This window comes from Giraffa tippelskirchi, chromosome 6 (assembly GCF_054371585.1).
Source record: "Giraffa tippelskirchi isolate mGirTip1 chromosome 6, T2T-mGirTip1v1.2.pri, whole genome shotgun sequence".
In the NCBI taxonomy this organism is placed as follows: domain Eukaryota; kingdom Metazoa; phylum Chordata; class Mammalia; order Artiodactyla; family Giraffidae; genus Giraffa; species Giraffa tippelskirchi.
The window spans coordinates 74,797,176-74,813,751 of NC_137280.1; the positions used below are offsets into that span (position 1 = coordinate 74,797,176).

General features: G+C 57.7%; 1 long non-coding RNA gene across 1 annotated transcript; it reads right to left on the reverse strand.

Moving 5' to 3' along the window:
- Positions 1-11,340: 11,340 nt before the first annotated feature.
- LOC145509104 (uncharacterized) lies at positions 11,341-13,553 on the reverse strand. Its single transcript, XR_014055855.1, has 3 exons — positions 13,468-13,553; positions 12,526-12,723; positions 11,341-12,247 (listed from the first exon to the last, which is right to left on the reverse strand). It is a non-coding gene; the product is annotated as an uncharacterized LOC145509104 (long non-coding RNA).
- Positions 13,554-16,576: the final 3,023 nt, after the last annotated feature.

The window sequence follows — 16,576 nt, forward strand, 5'->3', positions numbered from 1 at the left end:
ACATGGATGCTCGGTGACCACCTGAACTCTCGGCAACCACCTGGACGCTTGGTGATGAACGTGTACACTCAGTGATGCATGTGGGTTCTTGGTGACCATGTGGATGCTCGGTGACCACGTGTGCTAAGCTGACCCACCATCCACTTCTGCTGCCATCAAGACCCCCTGGTACCAGCTTTGTGGCATTACCATCACCTACAGCCACTTCCTGGACTTCTCTGTTGATTTTCTGTGCGCCCCCCATCAGACATCCAGCTCCAGGAAGACAGTGACCTATGTGTCTCCAGCACCGTGGCCACCACCGGGTGGTGGATGTCAAAGGTCGTGAAGGGAATGACAGTCCACAGGGTGGTGACACACACTTAGCAACTGTGTGCAGCCCCGTCCTCACTGGACGCTGTTCAAATGCCCAGTCCCTTCGGCTCATCCATCAGCCTGACAGGACCCTGATTTAATTGCCCTGTGGCTGGATTGAGTTGACCTGTGGGGCCAGCAGTACTGGTGGAGAAGAGACAGAGGAGGGGGACTGCGGGGTCCCATCTCTGCAAATCCCCTCTTTAATGGACATGCACAGGCGGCTCTTCCCAACTGGAACATGGCCTCCCGCATCCTGAGTGGAGTGTCAGCGGTGTGGCTCTGCCTGCCAGGCAGGAGCCCCTGGGATGAGCCTGGTGCCCCGAGACTGCAGGGAATTGCACTAGGAGTGCATTTCACAGGTGTTCTGTGCATCTGGCTGACCCCGCACACGTCTTCATTTACTGCAGCCAGAGAGAGAAACACAGAATCCCAGCGTGGATGGGAATGGACCACCCGCTTCAGCCCATCACAGAGCAGCTGGAGACACCCACACCGTGTGGGCACCTCCCCTCATACCACTGGGTCCGGGTTTCCTCAGCTACGAGGGTGGCTGCCCAGGCCACATCCTTGTGAAGATGTAGGAGCCTTCTGCAAACTCCAAGCCGGAGGCTGGAGAAACAGCGGCTGGCCAAGAACTCCAGGAGGTCTGAGCCGCTTCCAGAGTCAGGTTCAAACAGAATCGCTTTGAATTGTGGGCTTCCCTGGTGGCTCAGACAATAAAGAATCTGCCTGCAGTGCAGGAGACCTGGGTTCAGTCCCTGGGTTAGGAAGATCCCCTGGAGAAGGAAATGGCAATCCACTCCAATATTCTTGCCTGGACAATTCCATGGACAAAGGAGCCTGGTGGGCTACAGTCCACGGGATCACAAACAGTCAGACACAACTGAGCGACTAACACATATCCCAACAAAGCTACACTCATATTGTTGCCCTTATGAGCAATGATAGTCAGGCTCAGAAAGGGTGAAGTATTTTCTCAGGAGTATAAAAGCTTGTGTATGAGTTAGGTTTCTGCTGCGATAATGTTTTGTAACAAACCATCCTTTAGCTAGTGATTTAGGAGGAGCCTTCCTTTTCCTGGCTCTTGGGGCTGCAGGCCAGCTGGGGGCACTGCTCCCAGCCCATGTGTGGTCAGCCAGCTCCGTGCCTCTGGGACCCGTGGCTGCTGGGTCCACCTTCCTTACAGCAGATGACAGAGCCCAGGGGCCAAGCTTGTGTCTTGTCTGCTAACATCCACTGGCCAAAGCCATTCGATGGCCAAGCCAGCAGCCACTATCAGATAAACTAGCTCCTGCGCTGGTTTGGAGCAGGGCAAACTGGGTGTGATTCCAAACACAGGCAGGAAAAGAATTGGGACGAGTGGCTAATTCCACTCTGACGACACAGCCAGTCCACCTCCACGTCCACTTGACTCCAAGGGCCTTTTGTCCCCTGACCCAAAGACTCTGGGAATGCACTGGGCTTGACCTTCGCTCTCCTGATGCCCAGGGTTCACTCTGCCACACCCAGAAGGAACCCACGGGCCAGTTGTCACCATCCACTCCCACCAGCCCACACTCTCCACCTCTACTGGTGAGCATGGTGCCCTCTCTTCTGACGCCAAGCCCACCTCTGGTCCAGCCCTGCCTGAGCCCACCTCAAAACCACATCTGGCCAGGCCCACAGGGTGGGAGCCAAGCAAGCAGGAACCAGCTGATCTGCATAAAGAGGGAAGCTGTCCCCCAGCCCCACTCACAGTGCTCTTGGCACTGAACCGGCCCCTAACAGACATTTTTAGAAAAATGGAAAAAAACAGAAACAGGTCCAGAAAAGGAAACTTCACCCAAATGCACAGGGCAGAGCAGGTCTTCTGGCTCCCAGGGCCCTTTGCATCCTGCACGACTTTCCCCCAAGGCTCTCTCCTCACTGTTCTGAGGCCTTGAAGGCTCTGCTGTGCAGGCGTGTGGTGTGTGTGCATGTGCATAGTATGTGTATATGTGTGTGATGCATGTGTGTTTGTGTGTGTATGTATGACGCATGTGTGACTATGATGCCAGGATGCGATGCACGCGTGTGTGTGATGTGTGTGTGCACAGGTGGCGCAGAGAGAAGGGGTCAGGGGTGCATTTGCATCTGCACAGTCAGAAGTCCCCTGCAGAGATGATTTAAGGGGTGACAGTGCCAGGTCTCAGCTAAACAAAGGACTGGCGGATAGTTCCGTGTTCCATCTGAATGCCTACTGAGGTATGAAATTAAGTCAAATGCTTCTACTCAGCTGGACTGATTACTGGCACTGAGGCTGCAGGGGACAGGGCTTGCTCACTTCGCTGCCCCCGCCCCCACCCTTGTGAGGTAGAATTCATTGCCAGGAGCCACCATTGCTCTCCAAGGGTCTGATGACCATCTTGGCTGAGGAATTCATGCTATCGATGATTTCTGATGTGATGGAGCCCAGCTCCAACCCATACATAATTTCCATTTCTGTCTGACTATGTTGGACCCTGTGTTGGGTATTCGAGATGCACAGAGGAGAAAACCCAGTCTGCAGCCTCAGTGGCCCATGCTCAGTCCATCTCCGAGTGGCCAAGGTACTGGGGTGTTGCCATGGAGCCGAAAGAGAGGGCAACCATGGTCCTGGCAGGGCGGTAGAGCTGAGGTGACGGACAAACACGGAGGGGCAATCACATAATACGTGTTATAATAACATGCAACTGCAGTGGGGATGGAGCGTCGTCGGTGAACTCGGGGAGCTCTGGGTTTCTCCAGCCACCATCACCGAAGTGAGCTTTCCCCCTCCATAAACCTTAGTGCCTACAAAGGGCCCCAAGTCATGCTGAGATGGGGGTGTGCTGGGGGCGTGGTGCAGAAGTATGAGGATGCAGGTGAGAGTGATGGTGATGGTGGTGGTGGACATGGCCTTGTTGATGCTGGCAGTGCTGCCCACAGATGGGGCGATTCTGAGATGATGGCAATGTGAGGGCGATGCTGATGGTCATTGTATTGGGAATGGCAGTGGTGATGCATGAGCATGCTGACAGCGATGCTGGTGAGGGTGACCGTGATAGTGGTGAAGGTGGTGATGGTGGTGAAGGTGGTGATGGTGGTGAAGGTGGTGATGGTGATGGTGGTGAAAGTGGTGATGACGGTGGTGAAGGTGGTGATGGTGGTGGTGACGGTGGTAATGGTGGTGAAGGTGGTGAAGGTGGTGATGGTGGTGATGGTGGTGAAGGTGGTGATGGTGATGGTGGTGAAGGTAGTGATGATGGTGATGGTGGTGAAGGTGGTGAAGGTGATGATGGTGGTGATGGTGGTGAAGGTGATGATGGTGGTGATGGTGGTGAAGGTGGTGAAGGTGGTGATGGTGGTGAAGGTGGTGATGGTGATGGTGGTGAAGGTGGTGATGGTGGTGATGGTGGTGAAGGTGGTGATGGTGGTGAAGGTGATGATGGTGGTGATGGTGGTGAAGGTGGTGATGGTGGTGAAGATGGTGAAGGTGATGATGGTGGTGATGGTGGTGAAGGTAGTGATGGTGGTGATGGTGGTGAAGGTGGTGAAGGTGGTGATGGTGGTGATGGTGGTGAAGGTGATGATGGTGGTGATGGTGGTGATGGTGGTGAAGGTGGTGATGGTGGTAAAGGTGGTGATGGTGGTGATGGTGGTGAAGGTGGTGATGGTGGTGAAGGTGGTGAAGGTGGTGAAGGTGGTGATGGTGATGGTGGTGAAGGTGGTGATGGTGGTGATGGTGGTGAAGGTGGTGATGGTGGTGATGGTGGTGAAGGTGCTGATGGTGGTGATGGTGGTGAAGGTGGTGATGGTGGTGATGGTGGTGAAGGTGGTGATGGTGGTAAAGGTGGTGATGGTGGTGATGGTGGTGAAGGTGGTGATGGTGGTGAAGGTGGTGAAGGTGGTGAAGGTGGTGATGGTGATGGTGGTGAAGGTGGTGATGGTGGTGATGGTGGTGAAGGTGCTGATGGTGGTGATGGTGGTGAAGGTGCTGATGGTGGTAAAGGTGGTGGTGGTGGTGGTGATGGTGGCGAAGGTAGTGATGGTGAAAGTGGTGATGGTGGTGAAGGTGGTGATGGTGATGAAGGTGGTGATGGTGGTGGTGAAGGTGGTGATGATGGTGATGGTGATAGCAGAGGAAGCCTTGAGTTCTCATCACTATGACCCCGTCTTCTACCTTTCACTGTAGGCTCTGTTAACAATAAGGCATCGGTTGTCCCGACAAGTTTAAAAGCGGAGGAACTCTTCTCAGTCAGTGGTCCTCCGTCTTCACTCCCATGCCTGGCGCACCCTAGTGGAAGCTAGGAGCCACCATGGTAGAAATTTAAAAAATTCCCCCCAATTACAGTGCTCTGTGCACAGGTGCTGTGTTGTTGCGTTTATCATCAGCAGTGTGTTTGAGGGACAAAAGGAAGCCATGGTGGTTTGACTGGGGACAAATGTGATTATGATGATGAAATCTTGGTTGGTGTTTAGGGATCTCTGTACTCTATCTAGACATTTTTGTGTCCCTCCGGTGGCACGTCCGCACTGCACAGAGGACTTCTGTCCTACACAGGATCAAACCGTAACATCTGTGTGACACATCTCACTTTGTGCCAAGAGGCAAACACTCTGCAAAGTTGACATTTGTGATAATATATTATGTCAGGTGAAATAGGCAGGAAGTTAATTAAAGTCAGGGAATTAATTAATGAGATCCGGTGCACATTAACAATCATTACCTCATGTGAAAAGAGTAATTAGTGGCATGGCTGGGGTTTCCCTGTCCTCCTGGGCGGTGTGTTGACATGTCACATAAGTCACTCACAGCTGGAGGGGTAACTCCTTATGTGGCAGCCGGGACAGCCAAATGTATCAACCATCCGCTTAGAAAGCTGCGTGACCCTCTACAACTCAGTGTTTGGTGGAGTCGGACATCCGAGGAGCCACGGGCAACAGGGGTGGCCAGAGCCAGCCAGCTTCGACCAACGCTGCCTTCCACTGAGCCTCGGTCCCCTCTTCTGACAGCCACCTTGCGGGACTGAGCTGACCTTCAGCACACAGATGAAGTGACACACAAGTGATGAGAAAGGCTTGATAAATCAACCCCAGAGTGGGAACAGGGTCTGGCTTATCCTTATGCCCCCAGGGCCCCCCACGTCATGCAAAAGCTCTGTTTTGACCCTGCGAGGGGCCGGCAGTGGACCGGGGCATGGTCAGGCTGGAAGGCACAGCCACTCGGGGTATGAGGAGCACCTGGGTGGGGTGGGGGAACCTGAGCTGGGGCCCAGGCTGGGTTTGGTGAGACTCAGGCTTGGACAGACTCCTGGGGTTTGGAGAATGGGGGAAACATGACCCCTGACCCCACCCAGCTACTGGCCTGATGGTGGAAACATCATGATGGTCCCAGAGCTTGCGCAGAGATGCTGTCCTCCGCTGGGGCTCCTTAGTTCTGAAGGGGGCCCTCCTCCCTGAGTGATGGGAACACAGGGCCAAGTCTCACTCCTGCATCTGACAGGTGCCCCGCTGTTCAGGAGGGACTTCGAGGCCCAGGGCCCCAACCTGCTCTGTGTCAGGGGCCAACGATGTCCACCTGGGATGGCATGGTGCCCAGCCGGTACCCCCAGCCCCTCACCAGCCTGGGGTCAGAGCAGTGGTGGGGACTTGAGAGTGTGTGGCCACTTGTCTCCACACAATGTGTTCAAGTTCTGTCACCAAGCAGGACTCACTCGACCTTCATGTGACCCAACACGTCTTTGCTGACCGGGTATAGTCTGCCCTGCATGTCACAGATGGCCGTCTTCCTCTGGGCCCTGCCTTATAATACAGGGGCTGTACAGTGACCATGAGGCAGGCAGGGCAAGGACAGCAGCAGTCAAGCCCACCTCGCTGTGGCTGAGGGAACAGCATTCAGGCAGAGGGAATAGAAGCACCGGAGCCCCGAGGCCAAGCTGCTCTAATAGCTAGGAGGAGCCACCCCGCACATCTGGGTGCTGTCCCAAAGGCCCAGACCACCCAGGCTGGCTCCACTACTGGACCTTCTGGGGGTCCTGCTCACACAGGGAGGGAGGCTGATCCCAGGGCTCCAAGCAAGTCTCATAGGATTCACTGGAACTGGTGGGGCCAGTAGGGGCAGGATGGCGGGGCCCTGCTGCTCTAGCAGGTATAGACCCATCTCAGAGGGCCCAAGGTGCAGCGGGCCTGGCTTAAACTGATGGCTGCGTAATGAATGATATCTGGTCATTGAGCCTCGCAAGAAGCGTGGACTACGGAATTCTCACCAACAGTGGTATAAACACTGGGGCTGCGTGTTCTCTTGGGAGATATGGGCACATACACACACACACACACACATACACTCTGGGGCTGCACGCTCTCCCAGCACCTCAGAGGCCCCTGTCATCCTGGTGGAGCCCCAGCCCCTCCCCTGCTCCCTCCATGGTCCAGTCCGCAGGGCCTCCCGCTCCACCCTTGACCCTGCGCCCTGCCTCCTGGAGGAACGTGCCCTCCGGGCCCAGCCACACCTCTGGGGCCTTGCTTCTCCTGCTGCTGGCCTCAGTAGCCGCAGGCTTGGGCTCCTCCACCAGCCTAGGGCAAGTCACCTGCGGGCCTGCCCCGCTGACCCTCTGAGCAGAGCCCACCCTGCTTCTGCTGGCCATTCCCACCCAGCCTAGGGCCACAAGCCCCACCGAGCTCTTCCCAGGGCTGCAAAGGGTCGTGTCCTCCTCTGCATCCCACCTCGTGGAGGGTGATCTGCCATGGGGCTGTGGGCTTGTCACCCGATGTCCAGGCTCAGGTCTGGCCAGGCCCACAGCCCCCCACCCCACAGCGGACATTCTTCCCTGCACCCTCTCCATCCGTGAACAGACAGTGTGACGAGAGCCCAGGCCACTGCCCCTGGTGTCTGTCCCTTCGTTTCTACGGTCACCCTAATCCAGACTGACCTCATCTCGGGAGCTTCACCTTAATTTCATCTGCGACCCCATGGACTGTAGCCCACCAGGCTCCTCTGCCCATGGGATTCTCCAGCAAGAATACTGGAGTGGGTTGCCATTCCCTTCTCCAGGGGGTCTTCCTGACCTAGGGATTGAAACTGGGTCTGCTGCATTGCAGGCAGTCTTTACCATCTGAGCCACGAGGAAGCCTGTAATTACATCTGCAAAAGCCTTTATTCCAAGTAAGTTTGCATTCCACGGTTCTGATTGGATGTAAATTTGTGGGGACACCATTCAACCCACTCAGGCCCCAACAAGGGAAGGACTCAGGCAGGGGCAAATCAGGTCTCAGGCAGGTCTGGGCTGCAGAATCAGGCTGGCAGTGTCCCTTCAACACAGCCCAGTACCAGGCGCCCCTGCCCCCTGCCCTCAGAGTCCCCAACGGTGGCCTCTGCTGCCCTAGCTGAGTGGCAGCTGTCCATGCCCCATGCCCCCCACCTGCCTGGCTCTGCTCTGAGCCCTCAGCAGCTGGGGCACAGCAAAGGGGCAGCCGGCAAATGGGCCGATCAGGAGTTGCTACTCCCACCACTGCCAAACACCCCCGGGCACAGGACACCTGGGGTCCAGGGAGAGCAGCTATCCTCTGGCTGCTGGAGCCGGGGGTGCGGGCAGGCGGCCTGGGCTCCTTTTGTCCTCACTTTTCAGAATGAGCATTCTGGTCAAAGGCCAGAAGGCCAGCTTGGCACCAAGCTGTGGACTGCCTCTCACTCCCGGTGTAGCGGGATAGCCTGTCAGCCACCTTCTGAGGGTCCCAGGGAGTTTGGGTTTGTGAGGCTGGAGGGTCCTTGTCCTCACTGACCCCTGATTCTCACCTCTCCTCTTTGCCAGACCCTCCCGAGCCCACCGGTGTCAGGATCCTCTGCTCCAACTCACATGAACATCTCCTGGGCACTTCTTAACAATGCAGACCTATTAAGAGTCTGGAGAGTCTGATACAGCTGGTCTGGACAGAGTCTGGAATAGGGATGTATGACTCTCCAGGCCTGAGCCACGGATCTAAACTGTGAGCCAATCTGGATGGGCGTGTGCCCTGCCCACGGGGAGGCAGGCAGGCCTCTGCCCACAGGTGTGTGCAGCTCACCCCAGAGGCAAAGCAGGCAAGTGGCCACCTGGCCAATCTGCGTGCCCATCACACCCGCAAAATGCTGACGAATCATCCTGCTGGGAGCTCCGGCTGTTTCTGTCCCTCACACTGGGGGACAGAACATGGCAAGAGAAAGCAAATGCGAACAGGTGGAGAGGCCAAGTCCAGGGGCCTGGCTCTGGGCGCCAAGGACCCCAGGGTCCCTGCAGGCTTGCCGTGCATGCCTAGGCCCAGCCTGCCCACCCCCAACCAGGGGACACACAGGAGGAGGGACAGCTGCCGGCCGTGAAAGAGATTTTAAATTCTCTGTTGCAGCGTGAAACGGGCAGCTCAACCCCCAATCGTGTTTATTCTTTGCTTCTCTAGGACACACTCATGCATAGCCAAGAAGATTTTAAATGTTTATGCATTACGCCGGCCGGCACAAAACAAGCCAAAGCACTGCTATCACCGGGTGCTCAGACTCATAATAAGCCGCTCCTCAAGGAAGTAACAAAGAGAGAAAAGCTCACCGACGCCGTGGGCACTTTGGGGAGGAGTGGAAGGGGCGAGGCGGTGCAGGCCCGCTCCCGGGGACAGAGTGGCCCGGGCTCACGTCTGTGGGACTCCCCGTCCAGAGCTGACCTCCCGGCCAGAGGCTGCAGCCTGCCCCTCTGCCCCTGACACCCAGCCTCTGGGATGGCAGAGAAGCCCCACGTTAGCCAGCTGCTTTCCCAGACAGCATCTTATCTGAGACCCACCCCGTCTGCACTCTGTTTTATAGACAAATAGCTGAGGCTGCAGGGGGAGAGGGGGCCTCCCTGAGGTCATATCCTGAGTGGCAGGGCCGGTCACACCAGCGACTCAAGCCCTGCCTTCTGCTTCCCAGCCACCTCTGAGCTTCCCTTGTAAGGCTGATGCCTAGATGGCAGCCTGGACCCCTGGGAACCAGGCAGGAACCCTGAGAGGGGAGATCTGACCCTCGTCACTCAGAGAAGAAGTAGTAGAGTGCAGACTCTGATGTCAGAGAGAACCGAGAACCAGCTCTGCATCCACCGGGAGACCTTCCTGGAGGCCCCTCACCCATCCCTGCCTCAGCTTCCCTGGCTGTGAAATGGGTATAGGTATATGACAACTACCAGGTAAAAAATGTGAGGATTGGGTGAGCTAACAGTTTTGTGGTTGTGAACACCCATCACAGCCTGGACCTTGGCAGCCCTCCCTCATCAGTCCTCCGCTCCCCCCCAACCCCCTGCTGAGGAGGCCACTCCACACCAGAGGTGATGATGGAAGCCGAAATTCAATTCAATGCCTTAAACCAACAGAGGAGACATTGTCACTCCTGGTTTTGTGAATGCTGCTGTTTGGTTCTGCACTGTGGAAGCACAGGGCAGGGCTCAGAGGATTTCCCAGGGGCCTGGTGGGCTTGGACAGGAGGTGGTCGTAGGAGAAAGGAGATTTGGCCGGTCCCTCAGGGGTCAGATCCCAGCCCTGCAGCCTCTGGAGCTGGGCCCCTCATCAACTACACCCACCCGGCCTCTGTCCACACCTCCCGCCTCCTGGAGGGAAGGGCCCAGCCATGCCATGGACGGTCCCCCTGGTCTGGAGGCCAGAAGGGGGATGCCTTCCTAGAGGCTGCACCTCTGTCACCATGGTCTCCCCAGGGCCTCTTCCCCACTTCTCAGGTCTCTCAAAACTGGTTGAAAGGGTTAGTACAGGAGGCTGAGTCCAGGGAAGAGCGTGATCCAGCCTCATCCACCCCACCTTGCTCCTCCAAGTCCCCAACTCTGGAAAACATGAAGCACCAATGCTGGAATATTTAGGATGCTGCTTTGGGGTTAGTGCAGGCGTGTTGGAGCCTACCAGATATTGGGGTGGGGATGGAGGCAGGAGGGGACGCCTGCACTCACAGCCTACAGGACGGGCTGGGCACTAGAGGGCTGGAGGAACAAGGGCCCCTAGGACTGTGGAACTCTGCTACCCATATCCTCCCACGCACATAGAATGCTAAAACACACAACGCTCAGTTAAATTTGAATTTCAAGCAGTCAAGGGATACTTTCTCAGGATGAGTATGTCTGATGTGATATTGGCTGCATCTCCTGTCTCCCCCAGCTCCAGAGGATAAGGGGTGGCTCTGACTGAGTCTCCTCCAAGGGCCGTACCCTCCGTCCTTCTCCTAGAGTCTTCCTCCCCTTCCTCCTCCTCCTCCACATCCTCTCCCTCCCCACCCCCTCCCAGTGTTGGCAGAACCCATCAGAAGGAGGGGACGCAGCTCCTTGATGCATTCCATAAGGGTCAGCCTCCCAAGACACAGGATCAGAGGAGAGTGGACCTGAAGGGCCAGATGGAGAACATCCAGCCCAGGGGTGGGGTGGTGGCCACCATGGTGATGGGCCTGGTAGTGACAGTAACCATGGTGATGGACCTGGTAGTGACAGTAACCATGGTGATGGACCTGGTGGTGGCAGTAACCATGGTGATGGGCCTGGTAGTGACAGTAACCATGGTGACAGTGGGGGTGGTGTTGGTAACCACGATGATGGTGGTAGTGACAGCAGCTCTGGAGATGCCCCCAGGATTGACAGTAGTCATGACGACCGTCAAGAGATGTCGATGGCCTTTGCCATGATGGAGATGCTGTCCTGTCTCTCTCAAGCCCCAAACCATGGCCGGCAGTGAATGGGCCCTCTCCCGTCCACCTGGGGATCCCCGAGCACCAACCCCCCCCTACAGCCTGCTCAGAGTCAAGCTGAACAGTTTATCAAGAGAGGTCTTCAGCTTGGACAAGTGCTCATAGCAAGAGACGGTGGGGGAGGAAGCAGACAGGGCGTCTGGAGGAGGGGCCGGCCTGGCTGCCACACTAATTAAGCCCCCACTCCCCTCCCTTGGGAAGAACCATCCTTTCCACTGGCTCCTCCAAGCTGTAATCTGGCGGCTGGTTAATTAGAGCCAATTTGCTTTGGATCCAAACAGTGTTTACTGTGACACACAGGCAGGCAGGGGACAGTGGGGAGCACCCCACAGCTCCCATGGGGAGAGAGAGGACAGTACACCGCCAAACGGAGGTGCCCGGACACCTGGGCCCCTCATGGGGGCTCCTCTCCATGATTCCATGCAGACAACAGGAGAGGCTCAGCCCGGGACACACGCCCAACAGGTCTGAGCCCTGGCACCCCACCCAAGTCGGGTGATCCCAGGAAAGTCCCTTCACTCCAGAGCTCCTGAGTCCCCACCCTCAGCAGGGATCCTGAGGGCCCCCACTGGCCCGCTGTGCACACTGAGTGCTGGGGGGCCGCAGGACCTGCATGTGGGGCTCGCCTTAGCCCCCCCAGAACAGGCAGTATTTGCAACCCAGATAAAAATCACCCTGCAGCCATGGTCCATTCGTCCAGTGAGCCCACCTGCCCCTAGCAAGGGTTGTGGCTGCCCCGAAAGACTGAGGCAGGGCCTTGGGCTCTAGGCCCCGCCCAGCAGTACTCTGGGCCTGCAGTCAACCAATGAGCAGGACTGCTCACAGGGGCTCTGACCGACCCGGGACTGGGGAGGAAATAGCACAGCAGACTTATCTCCTGCTTCTTCTCCCCAGGATTTGCAGCCCATGTGGGGAGACCCTCCTCTGTCACCTCTTGAAGGATACGAGTCAGGACATAAGCCTTGACTCAGAAAAGCAATGAAGCAGTCAGAGCAGGCTGCCTGGAGGAGGTGGCAATTCAACTGATCCTCACGGAGATGAGATGGGTGTCTGTGAGAGGCAGCATGGTCCTGGGGAAAGAGCACGGCTTCAGAGGCGGAGGCTGGAGCTCAAGCTGGGCTCTGATGCTTGCTTACAGAGGGATTCGTTTTTCCCAAGCCTCCGTCAACCCATCTGCGAAGTGGAAGTGGTAATGTTTAAGCAGAGTGTGGATGTAGCGAGCAGCGCAGGACCACGTCGGCATCAGAGGGCCTGGAGACAGAGGTGTCACTGCGGCGTGACTAGGGTGCAGGCAGAGGGGGGACAGTGACCGTGGTCCGTGCCTGGAGTCAGCCTCTCTCTCGTGACTCACGTCGCAGCCTCTGGCCTCTCCCCTGGGCGTAAGCCTCACCCTTCCCTGCGCCCCACCCCAGCCTCTGCCTTCATCCACGCGTCACCCTGGCTCAGCTCACACCACACAGCTGGTCTGCTGTCTGATTCACGACGACTGAGGTCACATCAGCTGGACTCAGGCTGGCCTGAATTCACACCACACAGTGCTTACGTTCTGAGCTCCAACATTGCACAGCCTGCCCTTGGGGGCTCCGACTCTGGCGTGACCATGGTGGGCCCCTGGGAGACCCCGGAGGCATCACAAGACAGCGGTGAATCTGCAGGGGTGGGGGAATGTCTATGGCCCACTCGCAGTGGCCCGACTTCCCCCCGGGACGGCTGGGGGCCTTGGCTCCAGGCAGCAGGGATGGGGACTGAGCAGGCTCCTGGCAAGATTCTTGGAGTCTCTTCCCTTGTGAGCCTCCCAGGCCTGGACCACTCTGGGCAGGAAGAGGTGTCAGCAGAGGGGGCAGGGGTAGGGGTGGGCAGACTCCCCGGCAGAAGTCCCTAGCCTTAAGGCGGGCGACCGCTCTCCGGGGTGTCTGGGGTGCATTTGGCCCCCAGGGCAGAGGGCCAGGCTGGAGGTGCCTGAATATTGGGACATTTGGCTCCTCTTTAGAGCCGGGCGCCTGGAAATAATTTCATGGAGGTCAGGGCCAGGCAAGGGGAGAGCACTTAGGAAGCAGCAATTACAAAATTCTGACTAATCGCCTCTTAAAAGCACTCTAAGTCCCCAGAGGTGGGAGGCCCTCGGGTTTAATCGATCCTCGGGCACTGGCGGCCCATGAGGGGCCCTGGCCCTGGCTCCCTGGCCCTGTGCCTCCAGCCCCCACCGGGGTCAGGGGGACACAGAGCGCTCCAGGGACAGAGACCCAGCCCGGTGCGGCCCCCTCCCAGGCGCAGCAGCTGGCACAACCACACGCCCAGGGACCTGCGGGCACAGCAGCCATTCCCCTGCGGCCAGACCCCCAGGGTCACATGTGGCCCTCGGTCCCCTTTCCCCTCCAAGACGGGGCCAAGACCTTCTCAGCGAGCGGCCTCCTGCTGTCATCCCAGGAGCCGCAGCGAGGAGCAGGAGCGCCCTGCAACAAGCTCGGCTGTGGGTGGCGGCTGCTCCCACAGGTGAGGCCTCAGGCAAGAGCGTCCCCAGGGTCTCAGGGGGTCTCCAGGTTGCCTTGTTTGATCATTATGATGGAAAACTGGTTATGACATCGAAGACAATGATCACAAACCTAGTTAGGGTCTCAGTGAGCTGTGGGAAGGAGGTCAGACTCTGGTCTTACTGAAGGCACTGGGGCCAGAGGGTGCGAGGGGGACCACATGAGGCAGAGCAAAGCAAGGGTGAGCGGTCACTCCTCGCCTGCGAGATGAGCGAGTAACGAGGGCCCTGGTGGCTCACGGGCTGTGGCAACTGAGGCTGGCTTGCAGCAAGGAAGCGGGCTGCCTCCAGGGTCCCTGCTGGGACATGCAGACAAAGCTCAAGGAGAGGGCTGCCACTGTGACAACACCAGGGACCTCATTCCCTCCTGACGCTGCACAGACTGCGGGCAGGGTCTCTGCAGAGGTGGAAAAGGAGGACTGGGGAGTGAGGGGCTGGTGGGCTGGGGGTGGGGCAGACCAGGCTGTCCCCCTCCTGCCCCACCTGAGCCCCGGGCCTGTCACTTGTGACACCTATGAAATCACGGTGGTTGGAGCCCTGGGGGGTGATGGTTAGAACCTGAGTCCTGTCTGAGCGTGGAGGCCACTCTTGGCCCATGCATTCCAGGGCAGCTGGCTCCGGAGAGGTTCACCCATCTTGGCAGGAAACCGAGGGAGCAGCCCCACCACCTCCGCCCCCGGGGCCCGCCAGCCTCGGTGTCCGCTGCCGGGAAATGGGCACGAGGGCCGGGCTGCTCATGTCAGGGGGTGCACAGGTCTTGGGCCTCGTGGCGCTCCCAGTGTGACCCTTGGGAGGACGCTGTAGTCCCCGAGACAAAGGGCCCCGGGAGGAGGGCCTCCAGCTGACCACGCGGCTCTCCCAGAACTGGTGTCCACCGGGCTTCAGACGCTGGCGTCACGCTCTCTGACTTTTGGGAGCAGTGGAGCAACAGAGCCAGGCTGCCCAGATCCTCCTGTTTGCAGCAGACGCTATCGTTCCCCGGATGTTGTTCCCTCATGGATCAAGCAACACAAATGTGCTGGTCTTCCCTTTGCTTTATTTCTTTATTTTGTTTCGGTTTAAGTTAATGCTATTAAGCAGTCAGACACTGGCCCATCCTGGGGTCGGGGTCCTCCAGGCTGCAGGAGAAGGGCCTAGCCGCATCCTGGCTTGTGCCCACCCAGGGTTCGGGCATGCAGGAGCCCACCGTGATGGACCCCACAGGCAAAGCCTGAGCCACCACCTCCCGGTTCATAGCTGCAGGAGCCTGAGGAGCACCTTCAGACACTGTGACCTTCACACGTGTGAGGACATGGCCGCCGCAACTCACATGCCCAGTCCTTGGCAGGGGTCCCCTGGCACAGGCAGAAGCAAGAGCCTGGGAGCCCCAGGCAGAGACCAGGGTGGGGATGAGGGGCCGGGGCACGGAGGGAGGTGGAGAAGCGCGGGCCGTGGCCAGTGAGGCAGGTCCTGCAGCCTCTCTTGGACTCTGAGACCCCGAGGGCGAGGGCCGAGCCTTGTCCACCTCTCTGCCCAGTGCCCAGCCCGCAACAAGAAAACTATCGTGAGGGTGAGCCACAGGCTCAAGGTCGCCCAGCCCCACAAGTTCACCTCCTCCCAGAAGCTCCACCCTGGGTTCCTTCTGCTTCTCAAGGTTGGTACATTGAGGGGGCCCCCTGGATTCCTGCCTCCCCCAGAGGAGCAGCAGATACTGATGAGGGAGCCACACCCCTGGCCCGGCCTCCTGTCTCCATGCGGTCCCCTCGGGGAGGAGACAGAAACTCAGAGGCAAAGGGCCTGGCGGACGCACTCAGATGCTGACAGCAAGTGCTCCCGAGGGTGTGGCCAGCAGACATCTGCACCCCTGCCTTCCTCAGCCTGGGACCCACACACGTCCCTCAGCCCAGGACTTCATCCTCCCAGGGGCTCTCCCTGTCCTGCCCCAGCTGCACTGTCCCTGTCTGGAGACACCAGGCGTATCTTGTCCTCTTTCATCTTCCAGGTTACAGGGAGGAGAAAAGAGCTCATCAAACATCTAATGATTTAAAGAATTATGGACAAGTGAACGAATAATGCGCTTTCTTGTCTCGAGCATTTTCCCACATTCTTATTCACAACAACAAAAGTGGAACACCAAGAGGCAGAATAGATAACTTTGCTTGCAGTTTGGGGTTTTTTTCCTAGGCATTGCTTTTTCTTAAAAATAAATAAATAAATCTTGCAATTATATTTAATTAAAGAAGACCTTGTTGACTCCTTCCCGAGAGAACTTTTTCTGGAAAGAATCTGTGTCCCCAGTGTCAGGATTACATGGAAACCAGGGCTGCCCAGGAGAGGCTCCACCCAGCACCGGGCCTGGGGGTCTGACCCTCCCACGTTCACATGCCCAGGAGAATCGGGGGGGGCTTCGTCCCGAGTTGAGGATTTGGATGCCGGACTGGCTGAGGGTCCCACTGCCTCTCCTGGGTCCTTCCCTGCTTCTCCCAGCAGCGACCACGGTCCCAGCACTGCCTCCGAGGCCCTGCTGACCAGGGTCGGTCCCTGGGCACCCTGGACACCTGTGTGACTGACCTCAAACTCCAGCCCCTCCGGAGGCAGAGCTGAGACTGTGTGGCTCAGGGGCCCCCCAAAATCGCCTCACTAGCACAGAGCAGCCCCATGGCCTAAGGCCCCCTGGGAACAGAGAACTCTCATCAGGCAGGACATTCAAGGTCTCAGAGGTCACCTCCAAGGAGCTGGCAAAGGTGAAACCTTTTGGCAGGGGCAAGTTTAATCCTTTATTGCATAAGTAACAAATAAGGTTTATTTCCCAAATATTGCATGGGCCATTCTTTCTCTTTTCTCTTTTTGGCTGCACTGGGTCTTTTTTGCACGTGGGCTAAGTGCGGTGAGCAGGGTGACTTCTCTCGCAGTGCACGGGCTTCTCACTGCGGTGGCTTCTCTTGTTGCAGAGCTTGGGTTCTAGACACATGAGCTCAGCAGTTGCGGCTCCC